Here is a 13,501-nt window from a genome sequence, read left to right as displayed (position 1 = left end):
CTTTGGAACATCTCGTATGTTCTGCGACGTTTCAAAACCGTCTTTGGTGCCACAATTTTAAACCGTTAGCATCACACACTGAACTATCACGTAGTCATCAAAACGTGTATGTCAGATGTTTCGCAACACCGAGCGGTGCATTAAGGACATAAGCCTTCTGTGTAGCAATGAGGACAATCCTCAGTTTACGGACCCAGTCCGCATAATTGCTACTATCAACTTTCAACTAAATTTTCTCTAGGAACATATCTTAGTAGAACTAAAGCATAAGCTACGACATTATTTGCAAAGACCTTTTGACTATGTTCATGATAATTAAGTTCATCTGATTATTTAATGAACTCCCACTTAGATAGACATCCCTCTAGTCATCTAAGTGATACATGATCCGAATCGACTAGGCCGTGTCCGATCATCACGTGAGACGGACTAGTCATCATCGGTGAACATCTCCATGTTGATCGTATCTACTATACGACTCATGTTCGACCTTTCGGTCTCTTGTGTTCCGAGGCCATGTCTGTACATGCTAGGCTCGTCAAGTCAACCTAAGTGTTTTGCTTGTGTTCCGAGGCCATGTCTGTACATGCTAGGCTCGTCAACACCCGTTGTATGTGAACGTTAGAATCTATCACACCCGATCATCACGTGGTGCTTCGAAACAACGAACCTTCGCAACGGTGCACAGTTAGGGGGAACACATCTCTTGAAATTTTAGTGAGGGATCATCTTATTTATGCTACCGTCGTTCTAAGCAAATAAGATGTAAACATGACAAACATCACATGCAAATCAAAAAGTGACATGATATGGCCAATATCATCTTGCGCCTTTTGATCTCCATCTTCGAGGCGCGGCATGATCACCTTCGTCACCGGCATGACACCATGATCTCCATCATCATGATCTCCATCATCGTGTCTTCATGAAGTTGTCTCGCCAACTATTACTTCTACTACTATGGCTAACAGTTAGCAATAAAGTAAAGTAATTACATGGTGTTTTTCATTGACACGCAGGTCATACAATAAATTAAGACAACTCCTATGGCTCCTGCCGGTTGTCATACTCATCGACATGCAAGTCGTGATTCCTATTACAAGAACATGATCAATCTCATACATCACATATATCATTCATCACATCCTTTTGGCCATATCACATCACATAGCATACCCTGCAAAAACAAGTTAGACGTCCTCTAATTGTTGTTGCATGTTTTACGTGGCTGCTATGGGTTTCTAGCAAGAACGTTTCTTACCTACGCAAAAGCCAGAACGGTGATATGCCAATTGCTATTTACCCTTCATAAGGACCCTTTTCATTGAATCCGATCCTACTAAAGTGGGAGAGACAGACACCCGCTAGCCACCTTATGCATCAAGTGCATGTCAGTCGGTGGAACCTGTCTCACGTAAGAGTACGTGTAAGGTCGGTCCGGGCCGCTTCATCCCACAATGCCGCCGAATCAAGATAAGACTAGTAACGGTAAGCAAATTGAACAAATCATCGCCCACAACTACTTTGTGTTCTACTCGTGCATAGAATCTATGCATAAACCTGGCTCTGATAACACTGTTGGGTAACGTAGCAGAAATTTAAAATTTTCTACGTATCACCAAGATCAATCTATGGAGTCATCTAGCAACGAGAGAGAGGGGAGTGCATCTACATACCCTTGTAGATCGCGCGCGGAAGCGTTCAAGAGAACGGGGTTGATGGAGTCGTACTCGTCGTGATCCAAATCACCGATGATCCTAGCGCCGAACGGACGGCACCTCCGCGTTCAACACACGTACGGAGCGGGGACGTCTCCTCCTTCTTGATCCAGCAAGGGGGGAGCAGAAGTTGATGGAGATCCAGCAGCATGACGGCGTGGTGGTGGAAGTAGCGGGATCCCGGCAGAGCTTCGCCAAGCGCAAGCGGGGAGGAAGAGGTGTCACGGGAGGGAGGGAGGCGCCAGGGCTTGGGGTGCTGCTCCCATGCGCCTCCCCACTATATATAGGGGTGGAGGGGGCTGGTTTCTTGCCCTCCAAGTCCATTGGGGCGTTCGCAAAGGTGGGGGAAAGAAATCCCATCATTTCCCTTCCACACCGATTGTTATCCCCCCTTTTTAGGGATCTTGACCTTATCCCTTCGGGATATGATCTTATTCCTTCTAAGGTGGGATCTTGGTGCGCCTTGACCAGGGGTGTGGGGCCTTGCCCCCACTACCCACGTTCATGTGGGTCCCCCATGCAGGTGGGCCCCACTTCGGAACCTTCTAGAACCTTCCCGGTACAATACCGAAAAATCCCGAACATTTTCCGGTGGCCAAAATAGGACTTCCCATATATAAATCTTTACCTCCGGACCATTCCGGAACTCCTCGTGACGTCCAGGATCTCATCCGGGACTCCGAACGACTTTCGTATTTACGCATACTAAATCTCTACAACCCTAGCGTCACCGAACCTTAAGTGTGTAGACCCTACGGGTTCGGGAGACATGCAGACATGACCGAGACGACTCTTCGGTCAATAACCAACAGCGGGATCTAGATACCCATGTTGGCTCCCACATGTTCCACGATGATCTCATCGGATGAACCACGATGTCGAGGATTCATCAATCCCGTATACAATTCCCTTTGTCAATCGGTACGTTACTTGCCCGAGATTCGATCGTCGGTATCCCAATACCTTGTTCAATCTCGTTACCGGCAAGTCACTTTACTCGTACCGTAATGCATGATCCCGTGACCAAACACTTGGTCACATTGAGCTCATTATGATGATGCATTACCGAGTGGGCCCAGAGATACCTCTCCGTCATACGGAGTGACAAATCCCAGTCTCGATTCGTGCTAACCCAACAGACACTTTCGGAGATACCTGTAGTGCACCTTTATAGCCACCCAGCTACGTTGTGACGTTTGGTACACCCAAAGCATTCCTACGGTATCCGGGAGTTGCACAATCTCATGGTCTAAGGAAATGATACTTGACATTAGAAAAGCTCTAGCAAACGAACTACACGATCTTGTGCTATGCTTAGGATTGGGTCTTGTCCATCACATCATTCTCCTAATGATGTGATCCCGTTACCAATGACATCCAATGTCCATGGTCAGGAAACCATAACCATCTATTGATCAACGAGCTAGTCAACTAGAGGCTTACTAGGGACATGTTGTGGTCTATGTATTCACACATGTATTACGGTTTCCAGTTAATACAATTATAGCATGAACAACAGACATTTATCATGAATAAGGAAATACAATAATAACCATTTTATTATTTCCTCTAGGGCATATTTCCAACATTTATGTTTACCTTTTTCCCTTTTTATTATATTTTTTTATCTTTTCAGACTTGGTTTTTCTTCTGTTTTCTTTTCACATTTATTTTTTTTATTTTTTTGTAATATACGGTGAACATTTAATATGCAAAAAAATATTATATTTTAGGAGTTTTTTTAACACAAAATCCTCACATACGCACAGTGAGTACGTACCATATTCAGATTGCAGGCTGTTTCTCTCTATTCAGCATTTGCCACTGCTTAATTTGTAAAGCTCCAGCTGAGAAATTTCTTCTTTCTTTTGCTGGCTTCTCCTCCAGCACAGAATAATCCTCATTGCATAGCGGCAACGCTGATGAAGCCGGTTTCCTCCCGATTTGTTACCATTTCTCGAAACAAGTTTGCAAGAATCTGAAAAATCATCCAGAGGTAGGTTCAAGCTCTCAAAGCAACCGGTGTCGTGGTTCTAAGACTGACAGTAGAATGGATGGTAGGTATGAGGAGGCAAGATCCCAGCTATGATGAAGTTGTACACACAAGGTTTACGAGTTAAGGCCCTTCACGGTGGAAGTAATAGCCCTACGCCTCGGTGCCCGGAGGCGGTCGACTGGATTATATGTGTGTGTGTGTGTGGAGTTACAGGGGGTGCGAACACTTGTCCCTGAGGAGCGGGTGGCTTATATAGAGTTCGCCAGACCCCTCCCGCCCTCAGTTACACAGGGTTTAAGGTACATAAAGATGGGGCATTTCTGGTAATGCCAGTAATAAAGGTACATAAATGACCATTAAGTCTACAGAGTGAACGCCCGACCTTTGCTATACAGAGCGGCTTTCGATCTTCTGGTCGTCGAGTGACTATTGTCATGGTCGAGTGACATTGAATCTTCCGAGTGGAATGCTTCTGGTCGCGTGGATGATGATATCCCTTAAATGCTTCTGACTTTAGGGTAATGTCCTTGGGGAGGGTGTCTAGGTCAGGCCTATGACCCTACCCTAGGTACATGTCGTCGTCATTAGCCCCCGAATGGTTCTGGGTTCGAGTGGAGAAGGAGTTGAAAATAACTCCGACTCAATTTTTGCGCTTTGGAAGCATCTTGCTGGAACCAATGAATCAACATGATGGCTTCAACTTCTTTTTCAGTCGCCTTGATCCATTCTTAGTTTGTCGAGTGAACTTTGCTGCTAAGTTTCGGGTGTTGATATGGAAAAAATCTTTGGTCTGACAGACTGCTCTACTGCTCCCGGATCTTGCGGGATTCGAAATTTTGGGAAGCGCGCGGGACGGAGGAGGCCGCAGTAATCGGGACGGATTAGGCAGGGACGCCTCGATATCCGCACCACCTTTTTCGCCACGTATCAAGCGAGCGCCAGTTGCGGGATTTGACAGGATCGCCCGGGCCAAGTGGTCAGTCACTCGGAAACGATTCCATATAAGGCATTGGTTTGGGGAATTCTGCACAGTGCGCCCCAATTCCCCTTTCTTCCTCCTCTGCTTCTCCACCGCTGCCGCTTCCATTCTCGACGCCACCTCCCGCCCGTGTTCCTCTTGCTTCAATGGCGAAGGACAAGACGGCGGGACTGGAACGCGCGAAGAAGGGAGCGGCGAAGGGGAAGGGGAAGAAGACTGGCAGGAGCGGGTCGTCGTCGAGATCCGGCTTGCCGCGCGGTTGGGTTCAGGGCGACTGGATCCAGTCCACCATCGAGCTGGATGATCTGCGGGATCTGGCCGAGAGTGGGCTGATCGAGCATGGTTCCTGGAGGCTCCCGGGGGACAAAACTGAGCCACAGCCCGAGGAGGGCGAATGCGTCTTGCTCGCCACCCACGTCGACCGCGGTTTTTCCTTGCCCCCACATCCCTTTTTCCGTGCCTTTCTGAACTTCTTCGGAGCTCAACTCCACCATTTCTCTCCCAATACTATCACGTACCTTGCTGCCTTTGTCTCACTGTGAGAGAATTTTCTGGGTTGCCGACCGCACTGGGGTCTGTTCAAGCACATCTTCACATGTCGCTCGCAGACTGTGAAAAAAGCTAACCCGAGTGACGAGAAAACCCAGGTAATCCAGATGTGTGGGGGCTTAGGCATCTAGATGCGGGGGAAGAGCGCTTTTCCTGCGATGACTCTCCCTGACTCGGTTAGAGGGTGGCAGTCGACTTGGTTTTATTGCAAAGACAAGTCGACTCCTGGCCACTCGACTGGTCTCCCTCCCTTTTCTTTGGCGCGAGTCCAGAAACCCACCACCTTGAAAGTGACTCCAGCAGAGAAGGTGGAGGTGGCCATGTTGATGGAGCGAGTAGTTCAACGGATTCATGAGGGTGTGACTGGAATGGATTTGCTCGAGGTATTTCTTAGTCGACGTATCCAGCCTCTCCAGGCTCGTGATCACTCGATGTGGATGTACTCAGGGATTGAAGATTCCACTAGGATCCACCGATAGGACGTAGATGAGAAGATGGTGGCGCAGTGGGTGCAAGGCATCACAGGAAACAAGGACAACCCCAGGGGGTCCCGAAGAGTTTTGCCATTCGACACCAACAACCAACCAGACAAGGTCTATTCTTTACTTTTGAATGTTTTTCATTCTGACTTGCAATTGTTTACTGAGTCGACCATCCTTTGTTCATCTCTTTTGCTTCGCAGATCTATACGGAGACATACTCAATGCCGAACGGGGAGCAAGAGCAGTACCAGGAAGGAGAAGAAAGCGGAGGCGAAAGCATGGATTGGCAGTCTGATGGACGAGAAGAGGAGGAGGAAAGCGAGGACTCGAGCAGTGGCGAAGAAGTCGAGTCGCCACCTCGCAACGAAAGGCGTTCCAAGAACAAGCACGACCCAGCAAGCGTCCGTGGCAAAGTAGCTCTGTCGACTGGACAGACTTCCAAGCGCACTCGGACCTCTTCCCCTGTGCCGAATGAAAAGGCTTCAAAGCAGCCCAAAGTTGCAGCATCGAAGTCTCGGAAGACCCTGCCCAAGATCAAGATCGATGTTCCCGTCGCTTCTGCGTAAGTGTCTTGTCCTCATTTTTTCTCAAGGACCTGTGATGTCGACTCTCTTCTTGATTTAACCGAGTGAATCTTGAAACTTGTAGTGCTGCTACCTCCGGGACTTCTGCTTACAGAGACGGTGACGAGGAAATGGGGGACGCGGTCACTTCCAACCCAGGTATGACTTTTGCGATCTTGTCTTTACTTTCTCAGCCATTTTACTGGTCGACTGAATTCTGGCGATTGATTATTTTGCAGCTCCTCCCAATGTCACTGATCTTCCGGATGACGACGAGGATGTGCCGCTGAGGCCTATGGGAAGGAGAAGTAGGAAGACATCAACTGGCAAGGCGCCTCAGTCAACGCCGGTGACGGAACCGGTAATCCAGGAGACCGGCGATGCCAATCGGACTTCTGTGACTTTCGCTGTACCATTGTCGAGTGCCCAGCCTTCAACGTCGACTGCGCAGACTCCAGCCGATCCATCTTCACCCTTCACTGCACATCACGTCCCAGAGGACCAAGTGGGTGCTGCCAAGGAGGCTATACGCCAGGCGGGCATCATGATGGAACAGATGAAGGTGGTCCGGGAGGCCAGCCAAGCTGCTTACGACGCCAGCTCAGCTCTCCAGAGCAACGTCCAGATTGGTTGATCACCGACTGACCCTTTAGCTTGTCGCTTGTTCTGTTAGGATATGCTACCTGAAAACTTTCCTTGAGGGATCTTTCCATCAGTCTGCATTTTGCATTTGTACACCCACTGGGTGTTTTAACTTACTGCTGTGTCGATTGAGTTTTTGAACCAGTGGGGGCACACTGAGTGCACCCACTGGGTGTAGTCCCTGAGACCATAGTTGACTGCGGGCAGTCGACTGTGGTCTGAGAATCGGAATTTTCTCACTCGGTCTTAACGGGTCATGTCGAGTGGAACCTGAACTTAGTGGGGGCACGCTGAGTGCACCCACTGGGTGTAGTCCCCGAGACCGTAGTCGACTGTGGTCTGAGAACAATTTTTTTTACACTCGGTCTGGATAGATCATGTCAAGTGGAAACTGGACCAGTGGGGGCACGCTAAGTGCACCCACTGGGTGTAGTCCCCGAGACTACTGTTGGATGTTTGATTCGGCAGTAGTCTTAGAAGTTGTTGAATTTGTCACTCTTATTGCTATGAAGTAGCCAACCTTTTCATCTGTCGACTGACCGTCCTTTGATTACAGAAATCCTGTGAACTTGGAGCTCGTTTTTCTGACCTAGAGCAGAAGCAGATTCAGCTCAATCTCGATCTGGAGCTAGCCAAGACAAACTTGCAGAAGGCCAAGGATGAAGCCGTTGGTACGAAAACTTGTCGACTGACTTGTTCCTGAACCAGGTGTTATTTACTTTTTCTGAACCGAGCGTTATTTCTTTCAGAAACAATGAACCAAGCTCTAGTGCAGAAGGATCTGGACCTTGCAGCCGCGCAGAAAGCAGCCGAAGAGAAAACTGCACTCGCCGACCAGAAGCTGGCTTCAGTCGGCAAACTGGAGGAAGAGAACGCCAAGCTGAAGACTACCCTGGATGAAGCCAACAAGGAGGCGACTCGTCTGAAGAAGGACAAGAGGGCTCTGACCGATAAGGTGGAAGACATCGCCCGCAAGAGAGATGACTTGGAGAATTATTTGGGAGGTCTTGCCAAGAAGCTGTTCGTCATGCTTGAAGGTGCTTTCCTTTGTCCGACTGACTTGTTGATGTCGACTCGATATATAACCATTACTCATCGTTGTATTGCGTGTGCAGAATTTTGCCAGAACTTTGAGGAAGAGACCGGGTGAATTGAGACAAGCTTGGACCCCATCCTCTCTCCTGTTAAGGACGAAGCTGCCATGAACGTGCTCCGATTGGAATCCCGTGTTGCTGGTGTTGTCGACTACCTTGCTCGACTGAAAGTTGTGGTGTCGCGAATCGACACAGCACTCTGGCCAGGGACGGCGCTCCAAAATGACCTCGAGTCTCTGATGACTTGATTCAATGAGGTCCCTGGTCGAGTGCAGGAATGGAAGAAGTCCTCTGCTCGATGCGGTGCTGACGTGGCTCTGTCGCTGGTTCGTGTCCACTGCAAGGAAGCCCGAGGAGAGAAGTTGGCGGCAATCACGGTTGCCAATACCAAAAGGCACGACTTCCAATCTTTCATGGAAGCCTTCATTGCTGCTGCCACTCGGATTGCTGACGGAATCGACCTGGACGAGTTCGTCGAGCCTGCTAGCCCTCCTCCTGCGGAGTGAACAAACTTTATGCCTCGCCTTAAATTTGCCTCGCAATGCCGAGTGATTTTGTAATCGCTAAAACTCCTTTGGGCCCGATGCCCGAGTATTTTAATCCGTGGTCTAGAACCTTAGGATTTATCTGAACTTGGTTTATCTCTGAATATGCTTGTGTTTGTCTTCGAGTGGAACTTGTTCTTCACTCAGAATAGTTTTTGTACTTGTGATGCAGCTCTGAGGAGAAGGTAGCAGTCGACCTGCACCTCGTCATCCTTGCGGATCGGGATGGAGCACACATTGTATTTATGGTGCAGTTCTTAGGAGAAGGTCGTAGTCGACCTGCATCTCGTCGTCCTTACGGATCGGGATGGAGCACACATTGTACTTATGGCGCAACTCTTAGGAGAAGGTCGCAGTCGACCTGCACCTCGTCATCCTTGCGGATCGGGATGGAGCGCACATTGTACTTATGGCGCAGCTCTGAGGAGAAGGTCGCAGTCGACCTGCACCTCGTCATCCTTGTGGATCGGGATGTGTTTTAAACTTAGGCGAGTACTGGACTGCAACTAAGCCCCCGAGTGAGAGGATTGCTCTGCACTCGGTGGTATTTTCCGAACTTAGGCGAGTACTGGACTGCAACTAAGCCCCCGAGTGAGAGGCTTGCTCACCACTCGGTAGGATTTTTTAAACTTAGGCGAGTACTGGACTGCAGCTAAGCCCCCGAGTGAGAGGCTTGCTCACCACTCGGTAGGATTTTTTAAACTTAGGCGAGTACTGGACTGCAGCTAAGCCCTCCGAGTGAGAGGATTGCTCTTCACTCGATGGGATTTTCCGAACTTAGGCGAGTACTGTACTGCAGCTAAGCCCCCGAGTGTGAGGCTTGCTCACCACTCGGTAAGATTTTTTTAAACTTAGGCGAGTACTGGACTACAGCTAAGCCCTCCGAGTGAGAGGATTGCTCTTCACTCGGTGGGATTTTCCGAACTTAGGCGAGTACTGGACTGCAGCTAAGCCCCCGAGTGTGAGGCTTGCTCACCACTCAGTAGGATTTTTTAAACTTAGGCGAGTACTGGACTGCAGCTAAGCCCCCGAGTGAGAGGCTTGCTCACCACTCGGTAGGATTTTTTAAACTTAGGCGAGTACTGGACTGCAACTAAGCCCCCGAGTGTGAGGCTTGCTCACCACTCGGTAGGATTTTTTAAACTTAGGCGAGTACTCGCCTGCAGCTAAGCCCCCGAGTGTGAGGCTTGCTCACCACTCAGTAGGATTTTTTTAAACTTAGGCAAGTACTGGACTGCAGCTAAGCCCCCGAGTGTGAGGCTTGCTCACCACTCGGTAGGATTTTTAAAACTTAGGCGAGTACTGGACTGCAGCTAAGCCCCCAAGTGTGAGGCTTGCTCACCACTTGGTAGGATTTTTTTAAACTTAGGCGAGTACTGGACTACAGCTAAGCCCCCGAGTGTGAGGCTTGCTCACCACTCGGTAGGATTTTTCAAACTTAGACGAAACGGATTCGCAGCTAAGCCCCCGAGTGAGAGGCTTGCTCTCCACTCGGCAGGATTTTCTTTTTTGGAACTTAGGCAAAGCGGATTCGCAGCTAAGGCACCCACCGGGGGATTTAGAACACATAAACAAGAAACAACAATCATTTAGGAGACTAAAAGACTGTGCCTTTTGATAATCAAACTAGGAGGTATTTCTTATTACTTCTCAACGGTCTGAATGCTTAAGTATAAAAGAGGCGGAGCAGCTCCGCATTCCAAGCGTGTGGCTCGTCTTTATTGTGCTCGACATTGTAGAGGCGATACACTCCGTTGTGGAGCACTTTGGTCATGATGAAGGGACCATCCCAAGCAGGAGCAAGCTTGTGTGGTCGCTGCTGATCCACTCGAAGAACCAAGTCCCCCTCTTGAAATGCTCGACCTCTTATGTTCCTGGCGTGGAATCGACGCAAGTCTTGCTGATAAATGATCGACCGGATCAAAGCCATCTCTCTTTCCTCTTCCAGGAGATCGACTGCATCTTGTCGAGTCTGTTCTGCTTCATCTTCCGAGAAAAGTTCGACTCGGGGTGCATTGTGAAGCAAGTCACTCGGAAGCACAGCTTCAGCTCCATAGACCAAGAAGAATGGAGTTCGACCAGTCGACCGATTAGGAGTTGTCCTCAATCCCCAAAGTACTGATGGAAGTTCATCGACCCAAGCGCCTGCTGCATGCTTGAGGTCACGCATCAATCGGGGTTTCAGTCCTTTAATAATCAATCCGTTTGCTCTTTCAGCTTGTCCATTCGACTGGGGATGGGCGACTGAAGCATAGTCGACCCGAGTGCCTTGGGAAGCATAGAAGGCTCTGAACTCATCCGAATCGAAGTTCGACCCATTGTCAGTGATGATGCTGTGCGGAACACCATATCTGAACGTTAATTCTCTGATGAAGCTGACAGCAGCACTGGCTTCGAGGTTTTTGATAGGCTTGGCTTCGATCCATTTGGTGAACTTGTCGACTACTACGAGCACGTGGGTGAAGCCGCTCCTGCCAGTCCTCAGAGGTCCAACCATATCTAATCCCCAAACAGCAAAAGGCCAGACGAATGGAATGGTTTTCAGGGCTGATGCAGGCTTGTGAGACATGTTGGAGTAGAACCGGCAACCTTCACATTTGTCGACTATGTCTTTTGCCATTTCATTCGCTCGTGGCCAATAAAATCCCGCTCGGTATGCTTTGTCCACAATGGTCCGAGAGGACGCATGGTGACCACAGGTCCCCGAGTGGATGTCATTGAGGATCACTCGACCTTCTTCCGGTGTTATGCACTTGTCAGCGACTCCGGTAACACTTTCTCTGTAAAGCTGTCCACCCATTACTGTGAAAGCTTTATATCAACGGACAATCTGACGGGCCTGTTCTTCATCCTCTGGGAGCTCTTTCCTGAGAATATATGCATTGTACGACACTGTCCAATTGGGTATGATGACTAAAACTTCCATGACCAAGTCGACCACGGCTGGGATTTCAACTTCAGTCGGATCAGTAGGGCTCTTAGGCTGTGGGGGCTCCTCCGTGAAGGGATCCTCTTGGACAGACAGCGTGTGAAGATGCTCCAAGAACACATCACTCGGAATAGGCTCACGCTTGGAGCCTATCTTTGCCAAATCATCAGCTGCTTGATTTTTCAGTCGGGGTATATGATGGAGCTCTAACCCCTCAAACTTCTTTTCTAACTTTCTCACTGCATTGCAATAGCCAGTCATAGCCGGGCTCCTGACGTCCCACTCCTTCATTACTTGATTAACCACCAAATCTGAGTCGCCGTAGACCATTAGGCGATGGAAATGGCCATTTGCAACCCGTACAAAAGTGCTTCGTATTCATCCTCATTGTTGGAGGAATCAAAATGAATCTGAAGAACATAGCTGAACCTGTCTCCTCGGGGGGATACCAATACCACCCCAGCACCAGAACCATTCAACATCTTGGATCCGTCAAAGAACATGGTCCAATGCTCCGAGCGAATCTGAGTCGGCTGTTGTTGCTCAACCCACTCGGCGAGGAAATCTGCTATTGCTTGGGACTTGATAGCTTTCTTTGCCTCAAACTTGATATCTAAGGGAATGAGTTCAATCGCCCACTTTGCCACTCGACCAGTTGCATCTCTGTTGTTCAGAATTTCTGACAATGGTGCGTCGCTGACGACTGTAATGGAGTGGTCAGAGAAATAATGTGCAACCTTCTTCGTGGTCATGTAAATTCCATAAAAAAGCTTCTGATAATGCTTATATCTCTGCTTGGACGGAGTCAGGACTTCAGAAATATAGTACACTGGGTGCTAAACTTTATAAGCTTTTCCTTCTTCTTCCCGCTCGACCGTGAGTACTGTACTGATAACTTGTCCAGTGGCTGCAATATAAAGCAGTAAAGGTTCTTTGCTGATTGGGGCAGCAAGCACCGGCTGGGTGGAAAGCAGGGCTTTGAGCTCCGCAAATGCTGCGTCAGCTTCAGGAGTCCACTCAAACTTATCAGATTTCTTCATCAGTCGGTAAAGAGGTAATGCCTTTTCACTGAGGCGAGAGATGAATCGACTCAAGGCGGCCAAACAACCAATAAGCTTCTGAACGTCATGCACACGCACAGGGCGTTTCATCCGGAGTATGGCCCCAACTTTCTCTGGGTTCGCGTCAATCCCTCGTTCGGAAACGAGGAAATCGAGTAACTTTCCTCCTGGAACTCCGAATGTGCATTTCAACGGATTAAGCTTGATATCATACCTTCTCAGGTTGGCAAAGGTTTCAGCGAGGTTAGTCAGCAGGTCGGAACTTTTACGCGACTTGACCACAGTGTCATCCATATATGCTTCCACATTCCGACTGATTTGAGTGAGCAGGCACTTCTGAATCATCCTCATAAATGTGGCACTAGCATTCTTGAGATCGAACGGCATGGTGACATAGCAAAAGCACCCGAATGGAGTGATGAAAGCTGTTTTTATTTCATCAGGTCCATAAAGTCGGATCTGATGATACCCGGAATATGCGTCCAGAAAAGACAAACGCTCACATCCCGCAGTTGAGTCGATGATTTGGTCGATGCGGGGGAGAGGGAAATGATCTTTCGGGCAGGCCCGATTGATATGCTTGAAGTCAATACACATACGAAGTGAGTCGTCCTTCTTCGGGACCATGACAACATTGGCGAGCCACTCGGAGTGGTAAATCTCTGGGATGAACTCAGCTGCCAGGAGCCGAGCCACTTCCTCGCCAATTGCCTTTCTCTTCTGTACAGAGGACCGTCGAAGATGCCCTTTGACTGGTTTTACTTTTGGGTCGACTCGCAAACGGTGCTCAGCCAGTTCCCTAGGTATGTTGGAGAACATAGTAATTTCAAAATTTTCCTACGCACACGCAAGATCATGGTGATGCATAGCAACGAGAGGGGAGAGTGTTGTCCACATACCCTCGTAGACTGAAAGCGGAAGCGTTAGAACAACGCGGTTGATG

This window comes from Triticum aestivum, chromosome 1D, assembly GCF_018294505.1.
Source record: "Triticum aestivum cultivar Chinese Spring chromosome 1D, IWGSC CS RefSeq v2.1, whole genome shotgun sequence".
Lineage (NCBI taxonomy): Eukaryota > Viridiplantae > Streptophyta > Magnoliopsida > Poales > Poaceae > Triticum > Triticum aestivum.
Note: the sequence above shows the minus strand (reverse complement) of the source record.